This window comes from Brassica napus, chromosome C9, assembly GCF_020379485.1.
Source record: "Brassica napus cultivar Da-Ae chromosome C9, Da-Ae, whole genome shotgun sequence".
Taxonomy (NCBI): domain Eukaryota; kingdom Viridiplantae; phylum Streptophyta; class Magnoliopsida; order Brassicales; family Brassicaceae; genus Brassica; species Brassica napus.
The window spans coordinates 51,812,651-51,832,544 of record NC_063452.1 but is presented as its reverse complement, the minus strand read 5'-3'; the positions used below and the strand labels follow the sequence as shown (position 1 = coordinate 51,832,544).

General features: G+C 36.3%; 1 long non-coding RNA gene across 1 annotated transcript; it reads left to right on the top strand.

The window, feature by feature from the left end:
- The first annotated feature begins 15,425 nt into the window (after window positions 1-15,425).
- On the top strand, window positions 15,426-19,598 carry LOC106363953. Its single transcript, XR_001273094.3, has 4 exons — window positions 15,426-17,804; window positions 17,897-18,541; window positions 18,610-18,937; window positions 19,015-19,598. It is a non-coding gene; the product is annotated as an uncharacterized LOC106363953 (long non-coding RNA).
- Window positions 19,599-19,894: the final 296 nt, after the last annotated feature.

Below are 19,894 nucleotides of genomic sequence, written 5' to 3'. Positions count from 1 at the left end.
CTATGTTTACTAATGTGTTTTATTTTGAATATTTGCAGATGATTTTTCAGTTACATGCAGTGTATGGAGAATGGTTGTTGAGAGATTTCCGTTGGGATTTTGTGGTTGATGATCTCAAAGGAGCAAGATTGTTTTTATTGAATGAAGATTCAACACATGCTGAACTTGTTGCAATGGCTCAAGAAGATTATAACCTGGACATGAGAACAGTGAGTGTGGAGATTAGCTACTCATTACCAGCAGAAATGATGATGGCTCCAGGCAGTCTTCCCATTCATGTTACAAGTGATAGACAAGTTCGAAACTTGCTGGAGATACTCAAAACCCATAGAGTATGTCTTTGTGTATCAAGCCGCAGCAAGGTCGAAACGGTTTCAGAGAAAAGGGATATTGATGAAGCTGGTGAATGGGAAAAAGATGTTGGTGATAATGATGAAGCTGGTGAATGGGAAGAAGATGTTGGTGATGATGATGAAGATGTTGGTGATAATGAGTTTGTTGAAGATGAAAATCAAGATGGGGAGGAGGAAAATGGGGAGGAGGATGCTGATAATTCTATTGTTGGTGAAACAGATCAGAATGGTGGGGATTACAGTCTTTATGGAAAGGTTCCAGATGAGGACGAGGAAGATGATGATAATATTTGTTTTGAAGAAATCCAAAAGACATATGCTAAGACAAATGCTATTGAAGGAGGAAAATCGAATGGTACCAGTATTTATGTCAACCAGAGTTTTGTTAGCAAGCGTGCACTGCTTTCAGAGCTGCGGTTGGCAGCAGTGAGGGGTAAGTTTTCTTTCAGATTATACAAATCAACGAAAACTCTCGTTGTGGCAACATGTCGGGTTAGCTATTGTGGATGGAAGGTCAGAGCGAGTGTCAAACATGGGACAAACACGTTTTGGGTAACAAAGTATGTGGAAAAACATTTATGCTCAGCGGGAGACCGAATCGCTCAGCGGAGACACTGTACTCCGAAGTATGTAGGTAGTCTTTTCATTGATCGTGTTGGAATCATTGATGGGATAACTCCGCAGCATATCACTGATGCAATGAGGAACATGTTTGGCATGGCGCTTGATTACACCACTTCATACAGAGCACTGTTATATGCACAAAGATTGGTGAGAGGATCAGCAGAAGAAGGGTATTCTGGCATCATATCTCGAGCAAATCTCCATTGCAAATCCTGATTCTATCACGGCGATAGAACTTGATTCTATGAAAAGATTTAAGTATCTATTTCTCTCTTTTGGAGCTTCTATCAAAGGTTTTAAGTATCAGAGAAGGGTCATTGTGGTGGATGGAACTCACCTAAGTGGAAAGTATGGAGGAACTATGTTAGTTGCAGCCGCACAAGATGGCAATTTTCAGATATTCCCATTGGCTTTTGGGATCATGGATGAGGAAGATGTACCTTCTTGGGAATGGTTTTTCACAAAATTGGCTAGTTGTATATCTCATGACAAGCCTCTGGTGATAGTCTCCGACCGGCACAAGGCCATTAAAAGTGCGTGTGATAAGGTGTTTCCTTGGGAAACCCGAGGAATATGTTATTATCACCTTCAAGATAACATTGTCAAAAAGTTTAAAGGGAAACATCTCATGTACTTGGTGAAAGGGGCTGCTTATGCTCACACGGTTTACGATTTTGACCGGTACATGGCTGAGATACGGAGTGCAAACCCGGAACTTGCAACGTATTTGGAGAAAGCCGACGTCAGGCTATGGTCAAGGGTTTATTGTAAGGGGAACAGGTTCAACATAAAAACAAGCAACATTGCTGAATCTATTAATTCCGCACTGAAGCGAGCAAGAGGATTTCCGATTACGTTCCTGCTGGAGTTCATAAGGCAGAAGTTAGGAAAATGGTATTGGAAAAGGAGACAAGATGCTTTGAGTCTCACAACTGAACATAGCCGGGCTGTTGAATACTTGCTTGCTGTTCGAGAAGAGATAGCGGATACGATGACGGTCGAACCAATTGATGGATGGCATTTCTTTGTCAAAGGTGGCAAAATGGACTGTGTGGTTGATTTGGAACATGCAAAGTGTGATTGTGGTGTCTATGGAGTGGAGAAAATACCTTGCTCTCATGCTATAGCTGCTGGAACACATGCTGGTTTGCATATCTCCACACTTGTATGTCCACTGTACTCAAAGAATTATCTGTATGCAGGATACTCAGAGAATATATATCCTATCGTGTCACAACATATTGAGGAACGAGAATGCTTTCCTCCAGAACTAAAGCGTGGTCGGGGGAGACCGAAGAAATCAAGATGGCAATCTTGGTTGGAGCTATCTAGGATGAGAGGACACAAACCTAGGAAGAAACACAGGGCACGGAGATGCTCAAACTGCAAGGAAACTGGCCATACGAAACCACAATGTACACAACCAGTTGACTAGTTGTCCAGCTGGAAAACCTTCCAGACGACTTATTTGTAAGTCGTCCAGTTGGAAAACCTACCAGACGACTTAATTATAAGTCGTCCAAGCCTTCCAGACAACTTATTTCTTCCTTCAATTGTATTTTATTTTTAGACTACCTTCTACTAAGTCGTCCAGTTTATTTATTTTTAGAAGTCCAGTGTAAGTCGTCCAGTGTATTTTATTTTTAGAAGTCCAGTGTAAGTCGTCCAGTTGGAAAACCTTCCAGACGACTTATAATAAGTCGTCCAAACCTTCTAGACGACTTATTTGTAAGTCGTCCAGTTGGAAAACCTTCCAGACGACTTATTTCTTCCAGACAACTTATATATTTACAAATCTATACAAAGACAAGTTGAAATACAAATACTTCGCTCGTTAAAAAATCATGTTCAAATACAAAGACAAGTTCAAAAATCATACATGCCCACGAACTTATCACCATCCACATTTTCTTTCAGATGCTGATCAACAAGCTCCTTCCATATATCCACCGCCATATTATCCCTCATTTTCTTCGCGTTGCACCTAGCAAAGTCTTTAGGGTCAAAGGAGACCCCGAGAGCATGACATTCAATGTACTTTACAGCGTACACGCCACAATCACCATTGTTGGCCGTGGGTACACCTTTCAGCGGTCTCTCATATGTGTATGGCTCCAACCCGTATTTGACCCGTATTTCGTCGGTGGCTGCGCACTCAACAAGCAGATAAGGGACCATCTGGAGAAAAGGCTCCATTATCGCATCCCATGCGTCTGGTACACTAGATGAAGGTATGCTGTCCCAGACGACTATGTGCCTCTTAGGGATCGATATCCAAATAGCAACCCAATGCTTGTCGTTCAAGTTCACTGGCGCATAGATATCATCAATGTCCTCCCCCCACTTCTTGTTTGATTGGCAAAATGAAGGTATTGATCCGTCATAAAAATTCGACGCCCCACCAGGTAGAACTCTTCCTAAACCTTTGTGATCAGGTTCCGATGTTTTGAAGAGCTGATACTGCTCTCTCCAAGACTGGGAAAAGTTGTGATCCAGGAAGCACATTCGCTCGCTCCTGAAAGCTTGTGGGTTCTCCTGATACCTCTGCCTTAGCACATTAATCCAAGCATCTATATGCTGCATATTAAATATAACAAGTTAGAAGTTACCAGACGACTTAAATATAAGTCGTCTACGTGGTCGTCCAAGTAGACGACTTTCCAGACGATTTATCTTTAAGTCGTCTGGAAAGTAGTCTACTTGGACGACTTTGTAGACGACTTAAATCGTGTGCAGAAGACTTACGCAGTCTTCCAGCCATCCTCTGGCTGTCCGGAGGAAGTGGTACCACCTTGTTGGTGATGTACGTGGTTTGTCCTCGGTCTTAGTTAAATAATGACTGCAAACAAAAAAGCAATCAGTTTTGGACGACTAAATCAAGCTATTATGGGTAAAGCACTCACTTACGGATCAGTTTTCAACCAATCAGCGAGTTCCTTCAACTTATCTTTGTTTACTGGCGGAAATGGATTATAGGCTGCCACTTTATCTTTTTTTTTCTCTGCCGTATAAGGAGATCTCACAGTGGGAGCAGGTTTCTTCGCTCGTTTACTCTTTGCACGCTTGTCCAATACAACCAGGCTCGGTTCTGAAACTGGATCGCTTGGCTCGGTGGAAGCGAAGCTCGGTTGTTGATCGGTGGAAGCGAGGCTCGGTTGGTGATCGGTGGAAGTTACAGCAACAATCTCTTTGGAGGTGACACCATCTGCTTTATCTTCCGGCAAGATCTTATTTACCGAGTTCGCCTCGGTTGCTGTATCCTCCGGCAACCATCTCTGCAATAAAAGTTGCACACAAGTTAACCCTGGACGACTTAAATAAAAGTTGTCTGGATGACTAGTTGACCCTGGACGACTTAAAATTAAGTCTTCCGTGGTCAACTAGTCGTCCAGACAACTTACGTTTAAGTCGTCCAGGGTCAACTAGTCGTCCAGACAACTTTTACAGTCGTCTGGACAACTAGTTAACCCTGGATTTGATACTAACCTCTTTGATTTGAGGAGGCTGTTTCTTTTGAGGAGGAGGCTGTTTCTTTTGAGGGGAGGAGGCTGCTGCTGTTTCTTTTGAGGAGGAGGAGGCTGCTGTTTGGTTTGATGAGGAGGAGGCTGGTTACTAACCACGGTTTCATTGGCATGAGGGGTAGCCTGTTTGTTTCTACCCCCGGTTTCTTTGGCAAGAGGGGTAGGCTGTTTATCTTGAGGGGTAGCCTGATTGGTTAGAGGTGGAGGGGTAGCCTGATTGGTGACACCAACCTTCTTCTCCACAGCTTCCAATCTATCGGACAACTTCCTAAACTCCCTCATGCACTTATTAAACCCTTTTTTCATGCAGTCAGCTACGCCCTTGAACATAATTTCCAACTCCTCTCTGGTCACCCCTCTAGCCTCTTCTCTAGCCTCTTCACTAGCCACTTTAGGAGCCTCTTTACGAGCTTTCTTCCGAGGTCTTGGATTGTCTTCCTCCTCCTCCTCCTCCTCCTCCAACACAACCATCTCTTTGGCCTTCTTCGATGGAGTCACAACCTTAGGTTTTGTATTGACCTTAGTACCAGTGACTTCCCAGCAATCCATGGTCCACTTCCACGGTCTCCGCTCATACATGACTTTAATGATGTTCTCCGCGGGCAGGTCCTCAACCTCAGAGTCCCATTTTGGCCACATTTCACTAATGTCCTTCTCAACAAAGTTGATCACGCGGGTCTGCAGTAAATAGAAGAATCGAGTTAGATATTTGAAAAAAAATACTAAATAGACGACTTAATTATAAGTCGTCTACTAAGTCGTCCAGCTGGAAGACCTTCCAGACGACTTATAATAAGTCGTCTAATAAGTCATCCAGATGGAATACTTTCCAGACGACTTAATTAAGTCGTCCGATAAGTCGTCCAGCTGGGAAGACTTTCCAGACGACTTAATTAAGTCGTCCGATAAGTCGTCCAGCTGGACGACCTTCCAGACGACTTATAAGTCATCTGCGCAGTCTTTTGGATTGAAGTAAATACCTGACTCAAGATAGCAGCTTTCATTGATCTGCGGCCTCTGCTGCCCTCGTAAGCCAGTATCGGTGGAGACGGACTGTCTGCTCTGGGACCACCAATACTAGCACACAATTCCGGCATAGCTGTGTACGTCCAGACCTGGAGAACTTGTATAAACCCATCCACGGTGTAACAGCCAGCAATTTCTTTGTTCCACAAAGAGTCCATCAGCACCTTAAACGCGACTCTCCCCCATGGATAATTCTCAAACCGTTCTAAATCCATCACTAGCCTTGCCAGAGTAGATCGTGTAGCGGTTGAAAACTTTCTCCCTTCAATGAATCCAGTGAAGATGGAGAGGTACGCGAGCCGCTTGCGATCTTCCCTGGACCAATCCCCGCATCTCTTCAGTGCTGCTATTATCTGATCAGTAGTTGGCCCAGCTTCCAGATGAACTCCCAGCATCCCCCAGAAAGAAACCATCTCTGGGGTAACGTCACATTTTGGTGTCTCAAGGTCCTCGATGTACTCGCAGTTTAGACCAGTGAGGTTTTCAAACTCTAACAGTGAAAACCTCAAAGGTTCTGGACCAACGAGAGACCACATCTCATACTTCTTCTTAATGTCCAGCTTGAAACTGAGCATGTAGTGAACCAGCCTTGAAGCCCAACCAAATCCCTGCTCCTTGAACTTGATGAAAACTCCCAAACTCGACTCCTTGAGCTCTTCAAATTCGTCATCAGTAAGAGCTTTCCTAAGAGCAGTATGCAACTTGCTGTTATCCGTATGATACGAAATGCTATTGTGGGCTTCTGGCTCTTCCCCTGATGTGTATAACCTACGGGGGAGTTCTGGAATATCCATCCTTTTTGTCTGCAAAATAATCAAAGACAACAATATAAGTCCAGACGACTTAGTAGACGACTTAAATTTAAGTCGTCTGGAAAGTCTTCCAAATGGACGACTTATATTTAAGTCATCTACTAAGTCGTCCAGTTGGAAGACTTTCCAGACGACTTAAATTACTTACAAGTCTTCCAGTCGCAGAAGGAGTTGGAGTACTCGTCATTGCGGTTATAGATCTGAAAAAATAAACGTGAAACGGTGAGAATGAGTAAATTGATAGAGACAACGTTTTATGTTCATCTTTTCCTCGAGATTGATGACTTAGCGGCGTTAGGGTTTACAGAGAAACGGCGCTAAGGTTTACAGAGAAGAAGCGGCGGCGCTAGGGTTTAGAAGAAGCGGCGGCGCTAGTGTTTAGAGGAAGCGGCGGTGAGAACGTTGGTGACCACGGTGGCGAGGGCGACGGTTTGTTCGGAAATAGTGGAAGCGGCGGCGCTAGGGTTTAGAGGAATCGGCGGCGCTAGGGTTTAGAGGAATCGGCGGCGCTAGGGTTAGAAGAAGCTGCGGCGACAACGGTGAGAATGAAGTGAGATAGATAGCTGACGTTGAGAACGATGGTTTGTTCGGAAATCGTGGGAATTCGAAATCGCCTTTGAGAGAGAACTGTTAGGGTTTATGAATTTCGCGAAAAATGAAACAAAAAAAACAAAACTCACCTTATATATTGGGTAAATAATCCGGTTAGCTTTAAAAGTACATTGGTAAACTTTAAGGTTTGGTCCGGTTTAGACGACTTATTCTGGCTGATAATGTACAACAGACGACTTAATATTTAGTCGTCTGTTTTCAGACGACAAAATATTAAGTCGTCCTAGACCCTAAAATGAACCCCTAAACTAAAATGACTAGATTAACTAACTAACCACGTTATAAAATCAAATTATACTTAAATAGTGTTTACTATACACAGAAATGAACACGCATAAGTAATTTTAAAAATTTTCAAATACGGTTTTAATGCTTTCCAAAATCTAACCCTAAGAACACATACAATACTACAACATATGTTGATGAAACATAAACTAAAGAATATCATGACTCACTACTTTCACTCATCTATGCCGAAAACAATTGAAATTTGTTATATCTTAATTTATACCTCCTAAGACATATGTTAATTACATAATTCCCATTTTTCACTTATCAAAATATTTTTTACAAAATTTTTAAATTATGTTTAAGACTAACTGTCCAGACGACTTTCAGTTAAGTCGTCTGGACGACTTAGTTTCAAGTCGTCTAAACAGACGACTTGCGAGGGGTAGAAACATAAAAAAAATTCTGTTTTTTTGTTTGGTCACAAGGGGATAGTTGTAATTTCAATAGACTTTTAGGTTACTTTTGCCTTTGACCCAAATTGGGGTATTGTTTTGGGTTTGACTCCAAGTTTTGAGTCACACTTGGCAATTCTCCCCACAAAAATAACACTCAAAAACTAAAATGACCAAAATAACACCTTTCCAATTTTATCCTTTGAAAATTTTAATTTTTTTATTTTTCAAAATTTGAAATCTTATCCCCAAAACCTCATTTCTCAACTCTAAACCCTAAACCCTAAACTCTAAACCCTAAACCCTAAACTCTAAACCCTAAACCCTAAGCCATAAACCCTAAACCCTAAACTCTAAACCCTAAACCCTAAACTCTAAACCCTAAACCCTAAACTCTAAACCCTAAATCCTAAACCCTAAAATTTAAACCCTAAACCCTAAACTCTAAACCCTAAACCCTAAACCCTAAATCCTAAACCCCACCCTTTAACTCTAAACCCTAAGTTTGTGACTTTTGATAAAACATTAAGTGCTATTTTTGTGACTTTTGACCTTGAGTGCTAGTTTGGGAACATAAACTTGATTTAGTGCTATTTTTGTCTTTTTCTCATTTTATATGCTCAACATGTTTTCTTTCTTTGGTGTTAAGCTTTGTGTTTGCTCACTTACATAAACGTATTTTCAACCTCGTTCTATTTTTAATTTTAAAATAGAACTTAGATTATAAATTTTTCAATATACTCCGTGTTTTATTCTATAATAAAATAAAAATGGAATCACTCTATAAATAAAAAATTCATTTATTTTTTGTTCATATTCTCTATTTTCAATTCTAAAAATAAAGTATTACTGGGATATAACACGACTTTATTATAAAGTTATTCTATTTTGAAGAAAAAAATAGAATAAACTATTGGAAATTATCTAAGTGCATGCAGTGTAAAATATTTTTTCTCCGGCTTCTATTTAGGTTAAACTATTAAAAAGTTTGGCAAAATCAATATAAATAATATTTTTATCGTTTTAAAATTTTACAGATTAAAAAGGTTGTTTCAAGGAATTAATACAAAAAAAAAAATAAATAGTGAAAATACATATTTTGTAAATTTTAAACTTAGTTAACAATTATAATAACACAAAACTTAAGAAAAAAGTTATAATTATTTTATAAAAAAATTTCTCTTTTTTTTTATGTAATACTTTTATATAAGTAATAATGTGAATATAATTTGTCAAATCATATGTTATAATAATAATTATATAAACTTATACATTTAAAACATTAAGTATAATCAAGATGTATATATATTTATATATTTCCGGATCGAAGCGAATATCCGCTTCCTAAAATTTTGATATTTATGATTTGCTTCGATTTTAACGGATATTGATTTTTAATATTTTTTTTTTCTTCGAAAGTTTACCAATATCCAGAAATTTCGGATCGAATCGAGATAAATAGCGAATCAAATCAAATTTAACGGATAAAATGTCCAGTACTATATGCATATGCTGTTATGTACTGGGAGATCCAATACATTCACGTTATCTACTTATCTCATCACAGTTTTCCTAGACTACACCTATAATATGAATATTTTTGTTGGAAAATGATTATATTATGTGATTTGACACTTTACTATGTCTTTTTATTAACTCACTTTAATATGCTCCAAGTTGAAACAACCAATTCTAATTCATTTCTAAGCCTTAGACTATATGTACACTAATTCAGAAAATTCAACACTCTTTTTTTCTGCTTTTAGCATTCCACATCATTTTTTTATTCCACCTTATAATTCAACACACACTCATTTTTATACTCTACAATAATTTTATTTAATAAAATTCAACACCATATTTCATATTTTTTATATTAATAAAAATTTTAATTAGTTTAACTAAAAAAAGGATAAATTTCTCAAATAACTTCAATATATTTAAACAACTATTATATCCTTACTTTATAAATATTTAAATATACAAAAAGTAAATAAATAGAAATTTATTAGTATTATTATGTTCGAATAATACACATTTGAATTCAATCTTTTATGAAAAAAGTTTGATTTTTTTTTTTAAAATTTTATTAAAAAAATTATTTTGAAATCTGATTTTTTTTTACCGAAACTATTGTCATGATCCATTTTAGAAAATATAATGATAAAAAATTATAAAAGAAATATATTTTTTGTGTATCCAAATCAAATGAACCAGACTCTATTTATAAAGTAAAATAAATTTCGAATTTTGATATATAAAAATAAATAAATAAATTATTTTAATTATAAATAATAATTATTGAATAACATAAGTAAAAATAAGATCCAAAACCTACATACCTAATAAAAAGAAGACACGTCATAAAATTAGGACTCATATTTTGTTTATTCAATAGCTAAAAAGATTCAAATGGTTGAATTTCAATCACCTTTCAATAGTCTCATTGTTTTATGTTTTATTTTTCAACAGTTGAAACACTAGTTTCAACATCCTCAATGTAAGTAGTTTTAGGGTTTTTTGCAAAATTGACCTACAACTTAAAGTCAAACACAAAACTAACCATTTTTTTTTTGAAAATTGGTTTTGCCCTATTCACCCCACAAGTTCATATAATTTACGAAAATGCCATCAATTTTTTTTTTCTTTTTTTTTCGAAAATGACATCTTTACTCTCTCACCCTCATCATCTTCAAGTAATTACAAGATTGCCATTGTCATCAATACCACAACCACCATGAACAACCAATTTGAAGCTCTTAATGCTCCCAAAATCGATTTACCCTTCTTCTTTTTCCATTCTTGTGAACTAAACACAACATATCTCTCACTTTCTCTCCACAATGAGCTAAAAAACCCAAGATTTTGATTCTAAAATTTTTATGGTTCATAGAGTCATAGAAGCTAACGATTCTGGGTGGGTGACTTTCGTTTGTGATTCTGTGTGCTTGGAGAAGCCTTATGTATGCTAAGGAACTTATCTCACCAATTTAAGGTATGACATCGAGTTTTTTTCCAGATCTGTTCGTCAGACGACTTACTTGGGAAGTCGTCTGGCTGTAGACGACTTAACTGGAAGTCGTCTGGCTGTAGACGACTTACCTGGAAGTCGTCTGGTCAACGCAAAGGTTATTTTTGCAATTAACTTTGAAATCTGTAACCTGAGACGACTAAAAGTTAAGTCGTCTACTATTGTTTGGTTTCAAAAAAATTTCCAAAGAACCTAGACGACTTACATTTCAGTCGTCATAGGTTAGTTTTGCATTTGACTGGATAATTACAGAAGTTTGACTTCCCGAGACGACTTACATTTCAGTCGTCTGTCGAAAATTAAAATAATAATATTTTTTTTAAAGTAAACGACTTACAATTAAGTAGTCATAGGTTAGTTTTGCAATTGAAAAAAAAAACTTCAAGATTTAATTATACACAGACGACTTATAATTCAGTCATCCACCAGACGACTTACTTGTAAGTCGTCGAGGATTTTTTTCCGAGATTCTGGTCAAACCTCGTAAATCCTGGACGACTTACATTTCAGTCGTCTCGTGGACGACTGAATTATAAGTCGTCTGTATATAATTAAATCTTGAAGTTTTTTTTTCAATTGCAAAACTAACCTATGACGACTTAACTGTAAGTCGTCTACTTTAAAAAAAATATTATTATTTTAATTTTCACTAGACGACTGAAATGTAAGTCGTCCAGAAAAGTCAAACTTCTGAAATAATCCAGTCAAATGCAAAACTAACCTATGACGACTGAAATGTAAGTCGTCTAGCTTTTTTGGAGTTTTTTTTAACCAAACAATAGTAGAAGACTTATTTTTCAGTCGTCCGAAATAACAGATTTCAAAGTCAATTGCAAAAATAACCTCTGCGTTGACCAGACGACGTATAGTTTAGTCATCTGGACAACTTAGATTGAAGTCGTCCGCGTCTTCTCTGCTAGTTTTTAAGTCTTCTACGTTAGTTTTTGAATAACTTGTATTTTTAAGAGTGATAAGTAACTTCAAGATATGTAAAACTCATATTTACAAAATATGTTCTCTCCCTTAGTTTTACTAAATTTGACTAAGTTTTTCAACGCAAACTTATAAAAAAATATGATATGCTTTGACTAGTTACTATTGTTTGTTTCTATCTCTTAAGTATTATTGTTATAGACAATAATGATGACTATTGTTATGAGTTGGAAGAAGGGTTAAATGCTTCTTAAAATGTTGTATCAATATGAAGCTACCAACATTCTTGTTTATTAAGATGAGAAAAAGCCATTGGAGTTTATTATTGCATATGAGAGATCCAAAGATAAGAAAAAGGCTACTGAAGTCTATTATTTCATTGATTTGTAAATGTGTAAACACATTGTTAGCACATTTAATACATCTTGGAAAACATTATTACTGATTTTACAAAAAATTCACAACTAAAAGAGTAGACATGCAATTCACAAAACAGACCACAAACAAAACTATTATAGATCATTTCTCTACAAAGACAAGCTTGGATTCCACTTGAGTAGACAAGACCAGACGACTTTTAAGAAGTCCAGACGACTTCTAAGAAGTCCAGACGACTTCCAGGAAGTTCAGACGACTTTGTCAGAAGACTTTTAGGAAGTTCAGACGACTTCCAGACGACTTTACAGGAAGTCCAGACGACTTTTAGGAAGTCCAGACGACTTTTAGGAAGTCCAAACGACTTTCAGACGACTTCTGGACGACTTCCAGATGACTTCCAGACGACTTCCAGACGACTTCCAGACGACTTTCAGATGACTTCCAGACGACTTCTGGACGACTTCCAGACGACTTCCAGACGACTTCCAGACGACTTCCAGACGACTTTCAGACGACTTCCAGACGACTTCCAGACGACTTCCAGACGACTAACAAGTAAGTCGTCCCAGAAGTCTTCGAGATCTGAAAAACCTGCATATTAAATCCAGATTTGAAAAACCTGCATATTCAAAAACGTTCAAATGGCATAAAAACAGAAAAATGAGTGGAAGATTAGATAAATCTACCTTTACAGAACACACAAAAATACATATCTAAAAATAATAGATCTACCTTTAAATTAGTGGAAGATGAGTACCATCTAATTAAAAACCTACAAAAAAGATAGATTAGTAAGAAAGACATGAGACAAAACTGAAAAATTCATATAAAGTTTGGTGTTTTCAAGTCAAAGAGATTAGAGTAGGTTTGGAGAGTTTTAGTTTGGGAAAAAAGTAAGAAATTTATACAACAAGAAGTTACCAAATGAAGAAAAATCAGACATAAGAATTTACCAAAACGCTCAGAAAAATCCAGACGACTTCCTGGAAGTCCAGACGACTTCCTGGAAGTCCAGACGACTTTGTCAGAAGACTTCCAAGAAGTCCAGACGACTTCCAGACGACTAACAAGTAAGTCGTCTCAAAAGTCTTCCAGATCTGAAAAACCTGCATATCAAATCCAGATCTGAAAAACCTGCATATCCAAAAACGTTCAAATGACTTAAAAATAGAGAAAATGAATGGAAAATTAGATAAATCTACATTTATAGAACACACAAAAATACATATCTAAAATTAATAGATCTACCTTTCAATTAGTGGAAGATGAGTACCATTTGATTAAAAATCTGCAAAAGAGATAGATTAGTAAGAAATACATGAGACAAAACTGAAAAATTCATATAAAGTTTGGTGTTTTCAATTCAAAGAGATTAGAGAGAGGTTGGAGAGTTTTAGAATGATGAACATTACATTTTTGTTGCAGCCATTTGAGAGGAGGAGAGAGAATGTGTAAATTTTTCTTTATATAGGGAGACAAAAAATCCAATTAGGTTAAATATTTTTGACTCAGACGACTTCCTAGACGACTTACATTTCAGTCGTCTGTTGAAGAAATTAAAACAGACGACTTACATGTAAGTCGTCTAGAAGAGTTTAATATTTTTAGTGGGAAATTAAATATTTTTAGCGGGAAACTAAAATAGAAGACTTTCCAGACGACTTACAAGTAAGTCGTCTGGTTTAAATTATTTAAGCGGGAAAATAATTTTTTAAAAAAAATTTAGGCGGAAATATTTGGACGACTTACATGTTTTAATTTCTTCACCAGACGATTGAAATGTAAGTCGTCCGAGTAAAATGATCCGGTTAGGTTAAAACGTACATTGGTAAAATTAAAGGTTCGGTACGATGTGGACGACTAAAATATACGTCGTCCGGGTAAATTATTCAACAGACGACTGAAATATAAGTTGTCCACACCCTAAACATAACCCCTAAACTTATTTATCTAATTAAGCACTTCATAAAACCAAATCAAACTTGAAAAGTGTTTACTATACACAGAAATAAACACATATAGGTGAAAACTAATTTTTGAAAAAAGCATTTTAGTTTTCCAAAATCTAACCCTAACAATACATACAATACTACAACGTATGTTTGCCAAACTCCTAAACCAAAGTATTTCATGATTCACTACTTCCACTCATCTATCTTCAAAACAAATCAATTTTATCATATCTTAATTTATATCACTTAAAACTGTTTATAATTACTTGATTTTTATTTTTCACGCATCAAAATATTTTTTTACAAGATTTATAAATTATTTTTAAAATATACTGGTACCAGACGACTTACACTTCAGTCGTCCAGACGACTTCCAACATCTCAGACGACTCAGACGATTTACTGGGGCTATATTCGTAAAAATGACTTCTGTTTTTTTGTTTGGTCACAAGGGGTTGAGCTGTAATTTCATTAGGCTTTTAGGTTAGTTTTGCATTTGATTCAAGTTTGAGTATAAGTTTGGGATTAAAATCAAGTTGTGGGTTAGTTTTGGCAAAAACCCCGTAGTTTTATATAGCAAATTTATTACACGATTTGTTTTTACCAATTATATGAATTTTAGGTCAATAAAATAGTACTTATCAGTTTTAATCTTCTAAGATATATTAAAAACAACAAAACATATTTGACTATAAAAGCTATGTTTCTGTTTATTGTCTGATGACCGTATATATCTTTTGATAACTGTGACATTAGTATTATATCAGTGTATCACTAGATAAATTAAAATTCGCATATTTTGTGTGTTATTATTTAAAAAGTTATGAACTACAAGTATACAGAGAAGCTACAATGGTTACTCTTTTTATTTTTTGTATGTGTTCTACACACTTTTAAATGCTGATTTTATGAAAAGTAAAGACGATATATTATTCTAAAGGCATAATTAAATCCGGTCTCTTAGCCAGGGTTCTTAACTCATGATTTGATATATTTTTTTTTACATTTTTTGGCTAAGAAACGATTCTTATATCTCTTATTTAAGAGACGGTTCTTATCTTTTCTTAGTTAAAATCTAAGAAAAACTAAGAATCGTCTCTTATCCAAAGCTAAGAACTCCAGCTAAGAGATTGGGTTAATCATGGTCTAATTCGGAGTTGGAATGATGCCCAAAATGAAAGTGGCTTTATAACATATTTTGCTTCTTACGAAGAAGAATAACTACTTTTAAAACTTTATAAAACTACAGTGTGGTCTCATGTTTCATCAAAAATACATCCCCATTTGGCAATGTATTCTTCTCGGTCAAGCTCCTGCCTGATCTCTACTTTATAGGTGTTGCTCTCTTCTTCTTCTACCCTGTATTGTTTAGTTTCAATTTGTCTGCTACAGTGTTTTGTAACAAAAAAAAATGCTTTTAAATTTTTTTAGGAATGATCACTTACACGAATTAAAGCTATCTTGACGTGGATTCAAAATCAGCCAGTCTTCATCGAAGGTGTTAAGCTGGAGGATTTATACGTTCTTTATTGAAGATTTGTGTCCCTGCATTTGTATAAATGATCTTACACATGTTTTTTTTATTTGCTTAGAAATGATGGCCAGTATAATACTGAGGTGTTAAGCTGAAGGTTTTATATGTTCTTTATTGAACGCTTTTGTGTTAAACACTTGTGTCTCTGTATTTGTATAAATCATCTTACACGTCATTTTTAATTTGTCTAATAATTATGATAAAAAATAAGTATTCTACAATGATGCATATCAAAAATATGAAAGATGGAAGTCAAAATTAAGGAACACATAATTTAGTGGTAGGGAAACTATAACTAATAACCTTTTTCTGAAAGTATTATTTTCTCAACACTTTTTAAAAGTTGTTATTCTTACAAATTAAGTATGCCAGCTAGGGTTGATCACCAAACACCTTTTCTATTAGGATGTAACTCAATGACATGTTTAGTGTTAACAAAGTAGAGTAAAGAAATTTCAGCTGAATAATTATGTTTTTATCCAATGAAAACAAATATGTTTTCAGCCAAGTTACGCTAAAAAGAAATAAAGTGAAGTAACTTGTTTTCTAGATTAATAGAGAAAACAAAGATTTATGTTGGGTTTCACTTTTATTTTTTTCTCCTTAGTTTAACTTTTTTCATCTCACTTGACTTGTTATTCAGTCACAATTTTAGTATTCTCTTTGTTTTAAGATATTGGTAGATTTAGCTAAAACACACAAATTTTAAAATATTATTTTAAAGGTAGCATTTAATATATATATATATATATATATTAAATATAATTGAACTAATCATAAAATATATATAATTTGGTTGGCTACATTATACTTAATAAATGAAAAAAATTACATAGAAATGTGAACAATTTATATTTTGAAAAAAAAAACTCCTTGTATTATGAAATAGAAAGAGTATTATTAAGGGAAAATTCCATTTAAATACCCAAACTAAATTTTAATAAGCTTTTTAATACCCCAATTATTTACCTGCCCAGATTAATACCCCATCTATTTATTTTACCTAAATTAATACTCTGAGTATAAACCGTATACTTATTTTCGATCGTATACGAAAGAGAGGTTACGGAAAACGTGAACGCGGTTTTGATTCCATCTTATATTTAACCTATGGTGAGAAGGCTGATGATGAAGAAGATAGTGATGCTGATGATAGAGAAGAACAAGAAGAAAGTGATGGGGATAACCCTGAAGCAGAAACTGATGAAGAAGAGATAGCGGAAGAAGTTCATCGAGAGGAAGAAGGTGGAGTACAATCACAGGACGAGTCTGACATTTTAGCTGAAGGAGAACCTGACCCACGGTTTGGAAACTTTTTTGAATCAGTGGAAACTGAGACGCTTACACTCCTTTTTGAAGCACCACCTGCGGTGAATATTGACGACGATGAAGCAGCTGATAGTGAAGTCGAAACTGAGAAACCAATTCCCACTGGTGAATATTCAGATTCTCCTGAAGATACTGATGAAGAATGGCATAACTGGCAGAAGAAGGATGGCCGTGGAAGAAGCTTTAAAGGAAAAAGCAAGGCTGGTTATGATAAGCCTCCTTACTTATGGTTGATGCAAACATTCACAAAGGGGGATGAGTTCAAGGATCAATTACTGAGGTATGTGTTGAAAACTCAGTATGATGTGAAGTTGAATAAGTGGCAACCAACAAAGTATGCAGTAATATGCACACACGAGAAGTGCAAATGGAGAATATATTGCTCACTATTAGGAAATGGATGGTCAAATTATATGAGGACAATCATAATCATCTGCCAACAGGAAGAGCAAGGATGCTCCAGCAGGGAGCTATTGCACGTTTGTTCAAAGAAGAGACAAGACGAAGACCTGAAATAAGGAGCTTTGACATCAAAGATGAGCTGATGCACAGGTACAACATATCAGTTTCTATATATAAATGCAGAAAAGCGAGAAGAATTGCATTAGATATGGTGTTAGATACTCAGAAACAGCAGTTTGCAAAGCTGTGGGACTATGAGGCTGAGTTAAAAAGAAGTAACAAAAATGTTACTACGGAGATTGTGACTGTCGAGAAGGATAGAATCAATGTATTTGAAAGCTTCTATATCTGCTTTGAACCACTACGAAGAATTTGGAAGAAATGTTGCAGGCCTTTAATAGGCCTTGATGGTGCATTCTTAAAGTGGGAGTTGAAGGGAGAGATATTATCAGTAGTGGGTAGGGATGCGGAAAACAGGATTTATCCGATTGCTTGGGCTGTCGTAAGAGGAGAGAACAAGGAGTCTTGGGAATGGTTTATGAAGAAGTTGTCGGCTGACTTAGACTTGGGTGTAGGAGATGGAATTGCTTTTATTAATTTCAGACAAACAAAAGGTATTTAGGGTTTTAAAGTCTAATATTGCTACTCTTTACACATATGGAATATAAGGTCTGACATTTTTTTTTGTATTTCGTGTTGTATGCAGGGTTTGAAAGTGGCTCTTGCTACTGTTCTTCCAAACGCTGAGCACAAAAACTGTGCTAAGCATGTCTATGGCAACTGGAAAAAGAAATATGGAGATCTTGATTACAAACCCTTTTTTTTTTTGGAATGTTGCTTACAGTAAAACAAAGGGAGAGTATGATTTGCACATTGAAGCACTGAAATCATTTGATATCCACGCACATGATGATTTGTTGGCAGCTGATCCTACAACTTGGTGTCTTGCTTTCTTCTCGGGAAATGCCAGATCGGGTCAGGTTTGTAACAACTTATCCGAGAGTTTCAACAAAACTATCAAGGGAGCAAGAGAACTACCATTGATTAACATGCTGGAAAGCATTAGGAGACAAGCTATGATCCGTATTTCTCGGAGACTTAAGAAAGCAAGAGCTTGCATAATGCCTTTCCCGAAGAAGGTTGCAGATGTCCTAGAATTAAATCGAAGAGAGAGCAAGTATTGTACTATATTTATAAGTTCAGACAACTTGTTCGAAGTTCTGCTCCATAGTTGTGGGTATGAGGTCAGTGTTCGTCTCCGCCATTGTGCTTGTCGTGAATGGGACCTAACTGGGATACCTTGTTGTCATGCGATATGTGTCATCAATGACAACCACCAACAGCCAGAGAAGTAAGTAAAAACATTGCTTATGTAGATCCCTAATATAAGACTGATGTTTGTAATTCCTTTAAATGCAGCCATGTAGATCCCTATTACAATACTGATGTGTGGATAGAGAACTACAGCGACAACATCAAACCAGTTAATGGAGAAATATTTTGGGCAAAAACCGGTAAAGATCCAATAGGAGTTCCAGGTTTTAGGAAGATGTCAGGGAGACCGAAGAAATAGAGGATAAAAGCAGCTCATGAGTCTCCTTCCAAACCAAATAGAGTGACAAGAGATGGTAGGACGATAATGTGTGGGAACTGTAAGAAGATTGGACACAATCGTGGAACATGTAAAGAAGATGCTTTTGTTGTCCAAGGTCCAGCACGCAAACGTGGAAGACCTCGTAAGATACAAGTAAGACTATTAGTTCCTCTGTTTTTTTTAGTTGCTTGTGAGATGTTTTGAACATGTTACAATCTTCACCATAACAGGTTGATGGATGCATTAACCCACCAAAAAGGCGCAAGACTAGTCTATCACAGCCCTCAAATCAACAATCTACTCCCAATCAATCACAAGCTTCAACTCAGCCTGCAAGCACTGCTCCTCAACCAACTACACGGATACAATCTCAGCCACCACCATCTACTGTACCTACTGGTCGTGGACGCGGCCGTCGTGGACGACCTCCAGGAAGAGGACAATCACGTAAAGTGACAGTGCCAAGAGGTGTTGGAGTGTACATGTGCCCCTTCTCTGACCGTGTTTTTGAATGTTTTGGTACTTCAAGAGAGGTTGGAGGAAGCTCTTCACATGGTCCAAAGCCACGCAAGTAGGAAGCGTTTTCAATATAGTACTTTGTTTTGTTTGTCTGTAAACTCTACTTGTTTCTTTTTTTTAATGTGTAAGCTCACTTTTATCAATTACTTTTTTTTTTAACACCTTTTAGAAGCAAACTAGCGTTTCATTACTAAACATAACAACTAAACAACATTTCAGTCCGAACACAGCAACAAAATATTTCAATCCTTTCATAACACTACAACTAAAACCATTACAAATTACTTGAGCATTGATAATCACAACAGTGACATAAACAAATCCAATCCGTGATATTATCACAAACTGTCGACAAAGCTTCTTCTTTTCAATGCTCAATGCAAGCTCTGCTTCAGCTTCTCAATTTCATTTGTCTCACTTCTTGGGTTCCTCCACTGCTTATGTTGGAGCTAAATGAAGATCCACTAGGATTCATCTTTTTCATTGCTATGAGAGCTCGATTTACTAATTTAGGGTTTATAATTGGGGATTTATAATATAGGTCTCGTTTTAACCATGGTTAGTGAGTTCACAGCAAATAAACGTCCGTTT